Here is an 8,138-nt window from a genome sequence, read left to right on the forward strand (position 1 = left end):
CAAATTATTTGGGTTGTGTTAGTATTGAAAGTTAATGATTGGACAAGGGCATCACCTGATTGGTGAATGTATGGTATGTGTTGTCATGGAGACAAAAATGGAGGAGGAGATTTGTTAGAGTTTCAGCACTTGTCTCTCTTGAGTAAATACTTCCACATACCCAGCACCAAATGTATGTTGTATTCTGTCCGTTCAGTTTTCAGCTGTTTAGTCAGTATTTGTCAGGTGTGAATGTATGGCAAGCGACAGCCACCATGGGGTGTTTTTGTCAGTGGTGTGTTTCAGACATTGTGTTGTTACTGGAACACACTATAACCTAACAAGAACCCACCACAAACTTGATCCAACCAGTGCAGAGTCAGGTTTACCGGTTACTCTCACAAGTTCCCTTTGTTTGAAGAAAACTGTGTTTCTTTCCTTTTTTTATTTTTTTTTTAAACTTTTGACGCCTCTGGAAGTGGGAAGCACACAATACACCATGGATGGGAGACGCATGTTGTGGAAGTTGCGTGAGGGCTCTCTCCAGGTCGTCCTCAGACGAGCCGGTAACACTTTACAATAAGGGTACATGAATACTATTGGAATTATGTTGGAAGTAATGTATGATTTATAGTTAATTAACATATGACCTATGTATGCATTGATGGTTAGTATACTAGTAATGAGAAGGGAGTCCTGCTTGGAATCATAATGACCCACTATTAACTAATTGTGCAAATCAAAGGTGAATTCATGGTGTGAGTTCCAAGTGTTAATATACCATATATTAACACTACTGATAACACTGCTGTTAATATATTATGTGTCCAAGTGTTAATATATTCTGTATTAACACTGCCAGATCGTTCCTTATCATACAAGAATTCGACCTGGACGTGGAATTAATTGATAGACTTGGCCTACCTTATGCATGCAGCAGATGTTGAGTGTAGAAGTAAAGTTAACATGGTGGATGAAAGGTAAATTTAAAGTGCAAAATTATACTGGAAATGAATCCCATGCTAAAAATCCTGCCTTATCACGATCCAGTCGTTTCTCAAGATAGTTGACTCACGTAGGCTGCGTGACACCACTGTGCCAGGAAGATGTTGCGATAGGGCACCGTTGGCTCTGCATTGTTTGAAACGTGGAGGGGTGCTTGCAACCTTCATATCGTTCACCTGCTGGCTGTGGCCTAGAAGCCGCCTCTTCTGGACACACAGTCCCTGGTGCAATGTTTTGCCACTCTGGCCAGAGATCATTTCCCACTTCACATTCTTGTGACCAGCCGCAGTCATTTGTAATATCAATATACAAGCTATATCATATTATGTCCCATGTGTCAAGGTCTGCTTGTTGAAAGGGGGGTTGGTATTATTGGGTAGGCCTTCGTCTAAGATGATCTTGTAACCAGCACCACACAAGTAATATTTTTCTGTATGAGGTCATATCTAAAGTAATGATTAATTAATGTATTATTTAACAACCTCTTTGGAGTCATAATATAAGTCATGATGAATATGGCATTAGTTAATGTATAAAGAAGAGATATTCCAAGTGTGTTAATATATACTCACAAAAGATTTTACGCTTAACAACTGAATCTTTGCCCCTTATTCTGCGGTCATGACATGATAATGAGTACTATAGCATTAGCTAATACATGAAGAAGTGATATTCAGAATGTGTTACTATGTACTCAGAGAAGAACTTCTGATTAACTAACATCATCAATAAAAACACCAGTTTGTGTACAAATTTTAATAAGCAAAAATGTTAAACAAGGGATCACACAATAACATACCACAGGCTTACATACATTTATCCAGAGAGAGAGAGAGAGAGAGAGAGAGAGAGAGAGAGAGAGAGAGAGAGAGCGACAGACAGACAGACAGACAGACCTACCGAGCAACCGACCGAGCCACACACACACACACACACACACACACACACACACACACACACACACACACACACACACACACACACACACACACACACCCATTCTCCTGAAAACGTCCAAAAGATGAGTCCATGGTTTACAGATGCAGAGCAAGATGCATTGTCCTATATAAAACTCGGAAAGTCCAAGTTGCATGGTCCACAGAGAAAGCTGGGGTTGACATACTGGGAGGCGCACAAGGTGTTTGGATCCGCAAACCAGCCAATGCACTCCTGTAAGCGCCCCATTGGACACTGATGACGGTGGTAACCGGGACGCACGTGTTTAAACCACACCAGCTTCTCCTCACCAGCCACAAGACAGGACGTTTCTGATGGTCACCAACTCCTAATATTCTTAAAACCCACTTTTTTCCGTCGCCATGTTGCACCGGCCCTTCTGTGGTGATACTGTAAATATACAAGAAAGTAAAGTAAGTGAGTAAGTAAGTACATTTTATTTATAAAGCACATAAAACAGTACAAAACTGACCAAAGTGATACAGATATTAAAATGAGAAGGGAAAAATGTCAGATAAAAACCATGCAGCTTGGCCAGCATGTTTTTTGAAAATATGCAGCACCATGGGTGACATCATCAAAGCTTAAGGTGGTCCAACAACATGTTGCTGTACTGCTTCACAGTGGTACCTCTCCAGCCCCCCAGGGGAGGTTGAGATGGCTGCGGTGCTTAGTTGCCTTTAGGGGGCATTATTCTACTTTATTTTTTCAATACTAACGGGGACGTTGGCAGGCTTATGGGGGTTTTGGGAGGCTCACCTTGCTTTTATTACGGAAACAACTTTCATCAATAGCTGCAAACTGTCAACGATCTCCAACCATTTGACCATGGCATCTTATGTGGGCATTTATTGCATGATTGCAAATCCATCCGACTGTTCCAGCCATCTTTGACCGTGTCCGGGAACTCCTCGCAACTCCATCCTGCATCATGTCACTCTTTCTAAGCACAAAACCTGAAAGAAACTGACCAAAGGCAGAATAGAAAAAACAATTAAACATATAGTCAGTAGACAACACAGCACTGTAGTCTAAAATTCCCTTGTAAAGACAGTCTAACCCCTTCATATTAAACTATTAGAGGCAATTTCTGGCAATATCATTTCTAAAGAAAAAGTTTATGTAGTTTAGGACACTACATCTACATCTTGAGAAATGGCCGCCACATAGAATTATCTTGTGGTCAGTGTTTTTTTTCCTGAAGTGTGACCCTTAGAGAATATTTCAGCTAAATTCCATGTCTTTACACCAAAGTAAGTGGCTTTTACAGTAACTATTAGTAGCAGAGACGGCCATCTGAAAAATGGGCGCCATACTGACTTTAAGTGTGGCCAACATTTTTTTTCCTAAAAAGTGACCCTCAGATAGTATTTCAGTCATATTGCATTTTTTAACCAAAGTAAATGGTTTTATACATTATACTAACCATTCAATAGCAGTGGCAGCCATCTTGGAAAATGCTGCCTATATTACAATGTTGTGTGGCCCGCTTTTTTATTAAAGAAAGTGACCCTCAGAAAGTATATTTGACAAATTCCATGCATTTATACCAAAGTGTATGACTATGTCACTAAGCTGCTCTAGTACATCTAGCAGAAATTCACCCCTTTCAACTCCCCTCCACAGGCACACACAGAAGTCATAAGTCCATTGGAGAGGAATTCTGCCAGTTCTACTCTACTGGCTGGTAATCTTATTTGCTACTGGTTTGTCAAATTATTACGCTTCCAAAAGTGACCACTGGGGGGCTTAAATACAGTATATTATATTGCAATTCAGTGGTAGGGCATGGCAAGCCACCTCTTCAAACAAGTTTTCTTGACTGGGATGTGCACAACAGGCTGATAGGCCTAATGGAACAACACCATAGATTTCATTTCTACAGGCTTGCAATCTGTCTTGGCCTCACTAGGCTAAAAACAGAGATCCAGGAACACAACAGAAGCATATTGTCTTTCTTGTATTTTACATAATATGTTTTTGTGAAAATGATAGACAAACACATAGGCCTACAAAACATGTATTAAAGTTTCTAAGCTTAAATGAAGAACCATGAATTAAGCTTACTGTAGCTGAGTTGCACCAAGTGTTTGCTCAGCCATTATCCAAACTACTTCGTTTTAATTGGAATTTTGAAGTTACTAAAATTAATATATGAACTACCAGCATGAAATACACTACAAATGAGATGAATTATTCAAAATAAAGTACTCACAGGAGCTGCTTGAACAAGCACGTTGTAGGGGTGGCAAAGAGAGCTGTCGGCATTGTAGCAACCCAATGTAAGTAGGCTGCTGGATGTGAGTGCCCGGATATCCGCCCGAGTATTTGCATGCATTTGCATTCATTTCCGCCATCAGGAATGCTTTGCGGTACCACAGCTACCACAGCTACCCTATGTGAGTCGCGCTGTGTCGCCTGACTGTCCCTCCCTTCTATAATATGATTGTAGCCTACCGTAACAACTCGGCCTCGGTCCCCGCGGCAAATATCCACCACACCACCACGGGTCCTCTGGTGTTGTGACCGTTTCAGGATCTTTTTTTCATATCCAATACTTGCACATTAAGAGTGACAATTCCATCATGGATGTTTAAACGATATGTGCGAATGCAGTCATGTTGAATTTAGGGTGGCCAAACCATGCCATGTCATGAAGAACGTGCATCACATTATTTAAACAGCTCGTGTAAACGGTTATCCTGAGTGCCCGTGTCTTTTTTCAGATCGGAGGCTTGATTAGCAAAGATATGGGAGAGAAAAGTTGTGCGTGTGTCTGCACAATAGGCTATCCACCGGACACGAAGTTACTGGCTCCAATATTTCAGCGTCCCGCTTGATTCTGTACCGACACTTTTAAGTTTACGTAGCACAATCAAATGAATAGGCTATGTCTAAATTATAGGCTCTAGTCTCCAATGTGCCTAGTTTCACGTGTTCTTGGCATCAATCTGCACAATAGTCCTATGCGGCATAACTTTTCGAGGGCTACATTTAGACCGGGTAAAGTATCGAGCATGGTCTGTCCCTTCAATAATATTAAGAGTGTCCCGTAACAACTCGGTCTCGGCCCCCGCCGCAAGTATCCTCCACCACGAAGGTCCTCTGATGTGACCGTTTTAGGATATTTTCATATAATACAGAAATAATAGCGTGCGCGCGCCTCTGACTGTATCTAGACACGGAGGGAGAATGGCTCCAATATTTATATTCAGCGCCCAGTTTAATTCTGCACTGACACTTTTAAATGTTATGCCCAGATATTCTTTTAACTTGTTGGATATCCTGATATTATGTTTCACTAATGTAAGGAGTAAAACTCAGAAACTTCCCGGGTGCTAGCTACATTTAGACTGGGTAAACTCGTGACTTTAATGCCTTCCGAAACGGGCTATTCCAGTGTCTATTTTAGACTATAGCCTTGTGCAAAACTTTTTATTTAACATTGCGAATGGGCATGATTTGCTTAGACACGCACGTGCTTCAGAGCAGCTAGAACTGTGCAAGGTGACTGCTGCAGTTTTCAGCTCAGTCCTCCTGGATAATTCTGGCCTATTCTTTTGATTGGGAGATCAAGGAACTTTCTGGTGTCGCCGAAACGGCGATGTGCGGTGGGCTCTTTACGCACGGCACCTATGTCCCTTCCATCTTCAGTCAGACTCAAATCGGACCGAAATCAAGTAGCTGAGGTTAAACTGTCGTAAATACCGCCCAAAACCCGGGGGGGGGGTAAAAAAACCCCTAAATTTCCGGGGTATCCGGGACCCAATGGAAAACCCCCAATTTTTTGGTCGGTTCCCCAAGTAAATAGGCCCATTGATCCCCCTATTTCCCCGGAAAAATTTTTTAAAAAAAAAAAAAAAAAAACCTTTCCGGGACCGATTTCCTTGGAAATTTCAAGTTTTCCCAGTATTTACTCCATTTTTTTAAAAAAAAATAAGGGGAAAATCCTTAAAAGAGCCCGGGAAAAACCCCTTTTTCCCCCACCAAGTTTTATCCCCAAAAAAAAAATTGGCCGTGCATAAATTTTTAATAAAAAAAAATAAAAAAAAAATTTAAAAAAAAACCTTGATTTGGGTTGAAAAATTTAAAAGCTCAACCGGGCCCCAAGAATTTAAAAAAAGTTACCCCTTTCCTTAAAATTTTCTTTTAAACCAGGAGGCTTTAGCTAAAATCACAGTTTACCTTTTTAATTTAGCTGCCTGGACTCTGTTTTAACCCTCATTGCCCCTTCCAATTTAAAAAAAAATTTTACAAGCTTTCTAAAAAAAGCACTTCCAGCATTGGTAGGTTTTTGGGGCAAAAAAACGGCCCATCTAAAATTTTTGCAAAGGGGCGCAGCCCCCCCCAAAACAAACCAAACCCCCCCCCCCCCAAAAAAAAACCCCCCCCCCCCCCGAAAAAACCCCCCTTTTTTTTTTCCAACCCCCCCCCCCCCAACCCCTTTTTAACCAAACCCCCCCCCCCCCCAACCCCCAAAAAAACCCCCCCCCCCCCCAATTCCAACCCCAAAAAACCCAAAAACCCCCCCCCCCCCCCCCCAAACCAACCCCCCCCCCCCCCCCCCCCCCCCCCCAAAACCCCCCCCCCCCCAAAACCCAATCCCCCAACCAAAAACCCCAAAAAAAAAACCCCCCCCCAAACCCCCCCCAAAACCCCCCCCCCCAAAATTCCCATTTCCCCCCCCCCCCCCCCCCAAAAAAACCCCCCCCCAACCCCCCCCCCCCCCCCCCCACAAAATTTCCCAAAAACCCCCCCCAAAAACCCCCCCAAACCCCTTTCCCCCCCCCCCAACCCCCACCCCACAAACCCCCCCCCCCAAAAAAACCCCCCCCCAAAAAAAACCAAAAAACCCTCCCCCACCCCCCCCCAACCCCCCCCCCCCCCCCACCAACAAACCCAAAACAAAAAAAAAAAAACCAAACCCCCCAAAACCCCCCACCCCCCCCCCCCCCCCCCCCCCCCCAACACCCCCCCCTTCCCCGGGGGCAAACCTACCCCCCCCCCCCCCCCAATGGCAGCCTCTTTCATTTGGGCAAAAACCGGCATCTTTTTTGGCCTGAAAGGGTACAATAAAAATGGCCCTCCCTTTTTAAACTTTTGGGGAAAATAAAACCCAAATCTGGTGATACATAGTTTTCCACACCTATGTTTTGAATTTAAAGAAAAAAAAACGCTTTTGAATTTTTTCGAACCAACATTGTGGGAAACTTAATTTAAATTAAAAAACGGGCGTTTTTATTTTCGGGAAAGGGGAACAAATTTTGGCCTTTTTGGGATTAAAGTGAAGACACCCTTTTTTCACTTAACGGCAAAAAAAATAAAAAGCTTTATTTGAAAATTGTCTTAAGTGTGAATTTTTCGGGGTTTAATATAAAATTTTTTTGTTTAAAAAAACCCCAATTTAAAAAAAATTTTATTGGGGTACAAACCTTAAAGCACGAATTTTAATGTTTTTTTACAGGGTTATATGTTTTTTAGGGTTTAGTGTTTTTTTACAAATTAACAAAATGATTTTAAAAAAACGAAACAAAACTGCGGGGTTTCCAAATCTCTGTTTTCCCCCTAGGAATAAAAAAATTCGTGTGAAATTTCGCCCATTTTAAAGGGGAGGCCACCCACAAAAAAAAATAAAAAAAAAACAGGGAAAAGGGGCTTTTCCCTTTTTACCCTTTGAAAAACTTCTGTTTAAGCCCCTGGGTCAAATTTTGGGGATAAAGAAAAAACCCAGAAAAAAAAATTACCACCTGGTTTTAAAGGGGAAAAACTCCCTTCCCCTACTTTTTACTTCTAAATTTCCTTTGGGGGAAATTAAATGAATTTCTGGGGGATGACAGGGTTTTCTAATCGTAAACCTTGGCTAAAAAAAAAATTTGAAATCCTCCAAGGGGGCCTTTTTTTTTTAAAAAAATGGCCAACAAAGTAAAAAAACCCTTTTTAAAATTTATAAAAGGGTTTAAAAATTTTTTTTGGTTAAAAGAAAAGGGAAAAAACTTGGCATTTTTAGTAAAAAAAATTCTGCCCACTTAAAATCTTCAAAACCCAATTTTAAATGCCCCTCTCAATGTAAAAGATTTTTTGGTATAAAAATTAAAAATTTGTGAAAATTCAATCCCCCAAAAAAGGAAAAAAACACTGGGACAAAAAATTTTTTGGCCAAAACAAAAGGAGAAAGTTTAAATTTAGCCCTTTTTTTT

At 41.4% G+C, this 8,138-nt stretch overlaps 1 long non-coding RNA gene across 1 annotated transcript; it reads right to left on the bottom strand.

Moving 5' to 3' along the window:
• Nucleotides 1-2,260: 2,260 nt before the first annotated feature.
• LOC134435301 (uncharacterized) lies at nucleotides 2,261-4,209 on the bottom strand. The gene is made up of 3 exons (XR_010031999.1): nucleotides 4,157-4,209; nucleotides 2,701-2,907; nucleotides 2,261-2,331 (listed from the first exon to the last, which is right to left on the bottom strand). It is a non-coding gene; the product is annotated as an uncharacterized LOC134435301 (long non-coding RNA).
• Nucleotides 4,210-8,138: the final 3,929 nt, after the last annotated feature.

Source organism: Engraulis encrasicolus, chromosome 1 (genome assembly GCF_034702125.1).
Source record: "Engraulis encrasicolus isolate BLACKSEA-1 chromosome 1, IST_EnEncr_1.0, whole genome shotgun sequence".
NCBI classification, from domain to species: Eukaryota; Metazoa; Chordata; class Actinopteri; order Clupeiformes; family Engraulidae; genus Engraulis; species Engraulis encrasicolus.